The 7,500-nt window shown below is 51.6% G+C and overlaps 1 protein-coding gene and 1 long non-coding RNA gene across 3 annotated transcripts in view; one reads left to right on the top strand and one right to left on the bottom strand.

Moving 5' to 3' along the window:
• zmp:0000000926 (uncharacterized) overlaps positions 1–3,334 on the bottom strand; it is a 14,518-nt gene extending 11,184 nt beyond the window's left edge. The window contains exon 1 of the mRNA XM_029155357.3: positions 3,042–3,334. The gene's annotated coding sequence lies outside the window, so the exon portion shown is untranslated. The remainder of the gene's footprint in view (positions 1–3,041) is intronic.
• Positions 3,284–6,917, top strand: LOC129604372 (uncharacterized). 2 transcript variants are annotated; one of them, XR_008695187.1, is made up of 3 exons: positions 3,284–3,351; positions 3,719–3,863; positions 6,774–6,917. It is a non-coding gene; the product is annotated as an uncharacterized LOC129604372 (long non-coding RNA). The 2 variants fall into 2 exon arrangements; XR_008695188.1 differs by having other exon boundaries at positions 3,297–3,351; positions 3,751–3,863.
• The last annotated feature ends 583 nt before the right edge of the window (positions 6,918–7,500 follow it).

The raw sequence follows: 7,500 nt of genomic DNA, 5'->3' as shown, positions 1-7,500 counted from the left end.
CCACACAGGAGCAGAAAAAACACAGGAGCAGAAAAAACACAGGAGCAGAACCCCACAGAGCAGAACCACACAGGAGCAGAAAAAACACAGGAGCAGAACCCCACAGAACAGAACCCCACAGGAGCAGAACCCCACAGGAGCAGAACCCCACAGAACAGAACCCCACAGGAGCAGAACCCCACAGAACAGAACCCCACAGAAAAGAACCCCACAGGAGCAGAACCCCACAGGAGCAGAACCCCACGGAGCAGAACCCCACGGAGCAGAACCCCACAGAACAGAACCCCACGGAGCAGAACCCCACAGGAGCAGAACCCCACAGGCGCAGAAAAAACACAGGAGCAGAACCCCACAGAACAGAACCCCACAGGAGCAGAACCCCACAGGAGCAGAACCCCACAGGAGCAGAACCCCATGGAGCAGAACCCCACAGAACAGAACCCCACGGAGCAGAACCCCACAGGAGCAGAACCCCACAGGCGCAGAAAAAACACAGGAGCAGAACCCCACAGGAGCAGAACCCCACAGGCGCAGAACCCCACAGGCGCAGAAAAAACACAGGAGCAGAAAAAACACAGGAACAGAACCACACAGAACAGAACCCCACAGAAAAGAACCCCACAGGAGCAGGACCCCACAGGAGCAGAACCCCACGGGCGCAGAAAAAACACAGGAGCAGAAAAAACACAGGAGCAGAACCCCACAGAACAGAACCTCACAGGAGCAGAACCCCACAGGAGCAGAAAAAACACAGGAGCAGAAAAAACACAGGAACAGAACCACACAGAAGCAGAAAAAACACAGGAGCAGAACCCCACAGAACAGAACCCCACAGAACAGAACCCCACAGAGCAGAACCCCACGGGAGCAGAACCCCACAGAACCCCACAGAACAGGCCTGTGAGCACCTCCTCGGCTCAGGGGACGTTCTGCCCACAGGTGCGTCTGTATCGGAGCAGTCTGAGCGCCGTGCTCCTCACACCTGACGCTCGCTGCAGCTCCCAGGCCGGTTCTCATGTGCTTGTGTGCAAACTGTGAGGCCCGTCTGTAGCTACACACACCACAGAAGAAGTGTCCTGCTGCAACGAGTGGCTGTGGACTCCTCTCAGACGTTCATGTCTAGAAGAGGCTTCTGCTCCACTCCGTTCTGTTCAACTGATCAACACTGACATCCTGTGAATGAGCGCCTGTGTGTGTTTCTGCCACTCAGAGAATGTCGGAGCAGGAAAGAGCAGCATTTTCTCCCAACAGGAGCCCAGAAAACATGCACCAACGGCTCCAGAGGCGCGATTTGGGCACAAACGTGCTCCTCGTTCTGCTTCCACATCTCTCTGGGTTTCAGTCCCACCTGCTCTGCGTCTGCCTCTCTGCCTGTTCAAGAACCGGCACTCAACATGGGAGAGAGCGCTGGAGGAGAGTATGTGACTGTCACCACAAGGTGTGTGTGTGTGTGTGTGTGTGTGTGTGTGTGTGTGTGTGTGTGTGTGTGTGTGTGTGTGTGTGTCTGTCCTGTGTTTGTGTGTGTGTGTGTGTGTGTGTGTGTGTGTGTGTGTGTGTGTGTGTGTGTGTGTGTGTGTCTGTCCTGTGTTTGTGTGTGTGTGTGTGTGTGTGTGTGTCTGTCCTGTGTTTGTGTGTGTGTGTGTGTGTGTGTGTGCTGTAGGTGGAGAGGCACAGCAGGGCGTGAAGGAGCACTGTGATAATGACAGACCATGCATTATATAACGTGCACATTGCATAAGGAGAAGATTATTTTAGGTCCAGATATTGAGGCAGAACAAGTGATTCTGGTGGTGGGTGTGCAGCGCCGAGCACCTCTGACTGCATCCGTGTGTGTGTGTGTGTGTGTGTGTGTGTGTGTGTGTGTGTGTGTGTGTGTGTGTGTGTGTGTGTGTGTGTGTGTGTGTGTGAGAGAAAATGTTCTGGAATGTGCTGGTTTTCGCGCGTTCTTCGAGGAGCGTGTAGGTGTCAGTAAAGTAAAGTGTCTCATGTGTTTGTAAGAAGGGGGCACCAATGTTTTCACATTTCTTTCATAGCTATCTGCATATCAAAACAAGTATGTGGGAACGCTGGCACTGGTGCAGGCTGAGTCTTCACTGCTCGCTCCCACTCAGCATCACTTTTAGCTCCTGTTGGAAGCGGCCGCTCTCCTGGAGGACGCGTTCGCGTGCGCCACCGGCAGCTGTGGCTCCTATAGGATGTGCTGCGTGGAGTCACAGCAGCGAGGCCGAGCCCCAGTCTGCGTGTGCGCGTAAAAATAGCCTCTTAAAGGGCCGGCAGCGCTGCCGCCGGAGGCCGGCGTGCACAAACACCACAAACACAGGGTCGTCGCTCAGAGGAACGGAGCGGCTCCTCCCTCGACGTCCTCAGGTTCTGGAGCCGTTCAACACATGGAGCTCCTCTTCATTCAGCAGCCAGCTATGCAAAGTGGAGCGTGCACACACAGCATTTCTATTTGTGAGCCTCGGTGGCAGCACTTCCTGTCCACACAGACACAAGTGCGTGAAGTCGTGGGGGACGAGCGTCGTCGCTGTGGCTCATGGCTGAGAAGGCTTCTCACACACACGCAGCGTGTGGGAAATCAGTGCAGCAGCGCAGAGCTCGCGGAAAACACAGGCACCGACGTCCTGATGCCACAGTTCATCAGCAGCAAACTCCATGTTTGATCTGAAGTTGGATCAGCTGATGCAGCTGCACATGCTGCCCCCCCCCCCCCCCCCCCCCCCATCTCACATCCATCCCTCCCGTCCAAGCGGGCTCCTCCAGGGCCCCTGTCTATCTCTGGACCAGGCTATTTAAGCCCACTGCTCTAATTCTGAAAGTCCTGATCTGCTGTCGACTCAGTGATGAACCTCCACCCTCTACACACACACACACACACACACACACACACACACACACACACACACCTTCAGACTGAAGCCAGCCCACTTTCAGGATGTCTTTACAGTAACTCATGAAGAGGCTTCCTCCGAGCATCGACTCCCACAGCGCTGTGTGTGTCTCCATTCATTCAGTCAGGAGGAAGCGGTGTGGTCACATACCTCAGCGGGTGCCTTTGCGTAGCAGGTAGCAGAGTTTACTCATTGGATCAGGCAGAGGCAGGCGCGTAGGAAAATCCAGTTTACAGAGCGCAGTGTCTTCCTCCTCTACGGCTGAGCCTTTCCTCCCTTCATCCTATTCCTGCCTCTTCTCCTTCTCACTCTCTAAACGCCTCTTTGCTCTCTCTCTCTCCCTCTCTCTCTTCCCAGCTTGCTTGATCTCTCCCACCCCCTCCTTCTTTCTCTCCTTTGCTCTAACCGACACACACCTTCTCTCTTCCGTTACAACTTCAGTCTCCAGTCATGCCTCTCAGTAAGTCCCTCTGACACACGCTGACACTTGATAACTTTTTTCTATGCCTGCCTAATAAGCTCTCTCTCTCTCTCTCTCTCTCTCTCTCTCTCTCTCTCTCTCTCTCTCTCTCTCTCTCTCGCTCTCTCTCTCTCTCTCTCTCTCTCTCTCTCTCTCTCTGTCGCTCGCTCGCGCTCGCTCTCTCTCTCTCTCTCTCGCTCTCTCTCTCTCTCGCTCTCTCTCTCTCTCGCTCTCTCTCTCTCTCTCTCTCTCTCGCTCTCTCTCTCTCTCTCTCTCTCTGAGAGTGTATAATTAGACAGAGCTCAGTGGTAATACAGTCAGGCTCATTGTGGGAGCCTTAGCATTTCTGCTCATGTTTGGCCGACAGCCCAGCGGCTTCACTCATTAACCTCCCTCCAGCCCAGAATGGACCGGCCCACGGCCCGGCTATTTGCTGCCAACGCGCCTCAGCCTCAACCCGTCGGCCAATCCTGGGCCTCGCAGCAGAACAAGGTGCGCGGCGAGCGCTGCAGGTGAGCGGGCGGAGGTCAGATCTGACCCGAGGTCTGTCATCGCAGTCATAACATCACTTCCCCTTTTAATCACTTGCCCGTGATCGGCGTAAAGTGGCATCATGTGCTTTACTCTCAACAGAAACCACAAAGGAGCACTCGTACATCTTATTAAGAAACCACTGCGAAATATGGGAATGTGATGTGTAATGTAGCAATAAGTCATGTGCTCTTGCCTTCACATATGACCTGGCAGAAAGCCAGCAGGAGGTTTCCTGTGATTAAGACTTAGCGTTTATTAGACATGAGTCAGAGCTTTCAGACATGAGGACTCGTGAGGAGCTGCCATGGCAGCATCTCAGCTCAGCCGAGGAGAGACTTCACATGGACAGAGCTGCTGCGTGAAAGTGAGAGCGGTTCCTCTGCCGCCTCCTGCAAACAACTGCTTCTACAAATAAAAGCAGAGCAGGGAGATTGTTAAGGGGCCGTGACACAGCGACAAAAATCAATATGGCTGATTTAAATCTAACAAAAAACTCAACTAAACTGTTGTGAAGAATGCAAATGTGCAACTGCTTCCTTATTGTAAGTGTTTGGAACTTTAAGCTGCTCGTTTTTATATTCTCTGACATTCTGACCTTTTTATTGAACTGGATTCCACCAGCATCAGATATAAAGCTAATGTTCGCTATCATCCAACAGAAACCTTAAGATCAGAGCTTATGCCGGATTCACGTTGGGGCATGTAGCGTTTTCTCTGCATATAAATATAACGTGAAAGATTAAGAAAGGTCAACAATGATTTCATGTCGAACACTTTATCTGTAAAAAGTTTCTGTTTGACTGGAGCCAGTGGTTGGAGGGAGATTGTGATCAAACAGCCACAGCAAGTGGGAGGGTGTGACTCCAGCGCTGATCGAGAGATCACATGGTGTGTGTGTGTGTGTGTGTGTGTGTGTGTGTGTGTGTGTGTGTGTGTGTGTGTGTGTGTGTGTGTGTCTGATCATTACACACTACAGCCAGCGTTCAGTATCATTTCCTCTCTCCTTCTTTCTCTCCAAGTCTCACTTCTGTATTCACACTACAACATCCTATAAACACAGACGTAAATAGAACTGGGAAAAAACATTTACTCCGTTCACTGCGTAAACATTCAAAATGAGAATTATAAAGAAATCTGACACTTTATACTGAATCTTAGCTACTGTACATTTTAAACCTCAACAGGGTGAAGCTGTTTGAGTCATTAAACTGACATGTTGTGAGGTGTTTAATGCAGATGTCAAAGGACTGAGTACGTTCTCAAAACATAACAACCAGAGTCGACTTCTTCTGGTTTAATAATAGTAATATTCAAAACCAATATGACCACGCTAGAGTTTGTGTTGGTGAGACCCAACCTTCATTGAGAAAAAAGATAAGTGAGCTTCTAAAAGCGTAGTGAGTAAAGCTGAACGCCGGGGCCTCTGATGCTGATTTGTGTAGACAAACGGAATCACACAAGCCGAGAAAAGGAGCCGATCACACGGCAGAGCTACGCAAAGGCGTGATTCCTGCCAACAGACACACTCAGTCAGTGGGAGACGACTTCACAAGTGTGTGTGTGTGTGTGTGTGTGTGTGTGTGTGTGTGTGTGTGTGTGTGTGTGTGTGTGTGTGTGTGTGTGTGTGTGTAACTCACCCGATGTCAGTTACTGCTCCACTAAATTGTCCTTTCCTTTTTTACTTCACACCTCAGTTTGCTATTTTTGGTCTATGTTAGCAGAGCTAATATTATCGAACGACACACACACACACACACACACACACACACACACACACACACACACACACACACACACACACACACACACACACACACACACACACACACACACTCTCTCTCACTACAACATTCAAAGCCACTGGGAGTGTTTCAGGAGACGTGCATCTTTTATGGAGCACTGGTTCAGAAGCTGAGTCGGTCGCAGCAGACAGAAATATCCAGGGTTACTCGCAAAGTGAAAAATATCATATTGCATAAGATGGTGAAAGGACCTGACCACGTAAATGCAACAGAAGCTCTCCCCTACAAAGGCATGCACACACACAGACACGCACAGATGTCCTAATAGTGTCCTGCAGCAGGCCGGGGGAGAGAAACTGGAGCTGAGACAGAAGCTTTGCTGACTCAGGGAACAAACCAGAAAGAGAGAGAGAGAGAGCGGGCGAGCGAGGGGACATTGTGCGGTGCAGAAGCTTCACGAGTTGCGTGTGCAGACCAGAGCCCGACCGCGGCTCCCAGCGCCTCTGAGGTTGAGGCCGAAGCCGTCTGCTGCCGTGTCGACACAAAAACACAGCGTCCCACCGTCAAAAGGATCCCAGTGAGAAAAAGGAGAAGCAAAAAGAAGAAGTTTGGGGTAAACGCTTCGTCAGTGCTCTAACAGGAGTTTCAGTCTCCTTCAGTTTACAGTAGAACTGACTGAACGAAATTCATCATTCAGATGAACATCTGCAACCGGCAGGTTCACCACTGACCCACTATTATTATTATTATTATTATTATTATTATTATTATTATTATTATTATTATTATTATTATTATTATTATTATTATTATTATTATTATTATTATTATTATTATTAATAATAATAATATTATTATCAGGCCAAATGTCTCAAAACCGCCGCAAACACCAGCTTTGTGCTTCAAACCAGCTCATCAGCAGCCGAAGCTACAGTATGATGTCGGTGCTGATACGTGTGTGACATTGTGTAATGTGATGTTCAGTAAATAGACTCTGCTCTAAACAAGTCAGCAACATCCAGCTGGTTTTGCTTTCACCCCTCCCATCGTCCTCGTCCTCTCATTGTCTCCCTTCGTCTTTCCTGCTTCATTATTTGTCCTTTCTCTCTCTGGCTAAAAATACACGCTGCCCTGTCACTATAACAGATCACCTCAGAGGGAATGTGCTGCCAGCAGTGGACGGAGTTGGATACAACATCCTTCCACACGCAGCACAGGCCTCGGATCACAGCGGTGCCAGTGGATCCGTGTTGTGGTCCATGAGGCGTGTCTGCGTCTGTGATGCACAAACAGGTGCAGCAACCGCACAAGGCCACGAGGCTGCAGGAGCCACGGGGGCAGGAGGCGCGGGAGGCGCAGGAGCCACGGGGGCAGGAGGCGCAGGAGGCGCAGGAGCCACGAGGGCAGGAGGCGCAGGAGGCGCAGGAGCCACGGGGGCAGGAGGCGCAGGAGGCGCAGGAGCGGCAGGAGCCACGGGGGCAGGAGGCGCAGGAGGCGCAGGAGCCACGGGGGCAGGAGGGGCAGGAGGCGCAGGAGGCGCAGGAGGCGCAGGAGGCGCAGGAGCCGCAGGAGGCGCAGGAGCCACGGGGGCAGGAGGCGCAGGAGGCGCAGGAGGCGCAGGAGGCGCAGGAGGCGCAGGAGCCACGGGGGCAGGAGGCGCAGGAGCCGCAGGAGGCGCAGGAGCCACGGGGGCAGGAGCCGCAGGAGCCGCAGGAGCTGCCGAAGGTCACGGGAGGCAGAGCAGAAATAGCAAATCGTCCCTCACTCGCATGCACACACATCCTTGTACTTTCATACAAGTGAGGATGTCCATTGACATTATGACAATAATAATTAAACTTTATTGATCCCACATGGGTAAATTATTCTTTGC

This window comes from Betta splendens, chromosome 7 (assembly GCF_900634795.4).
Source record: "Betta splendens chromosome 7, fBetSpl5.4, whole genome shotgun sequence".
NCBI lineage: Eukaryota > Metazoa > Chordata > Actinopteri > Anabantiformes > Osphronemidae > Betta > Betta splendens.
Note: the sequence above shows the minus strand (reverse complement) of the source record. Positions and strands in the feature narration are given on the sequence as shown.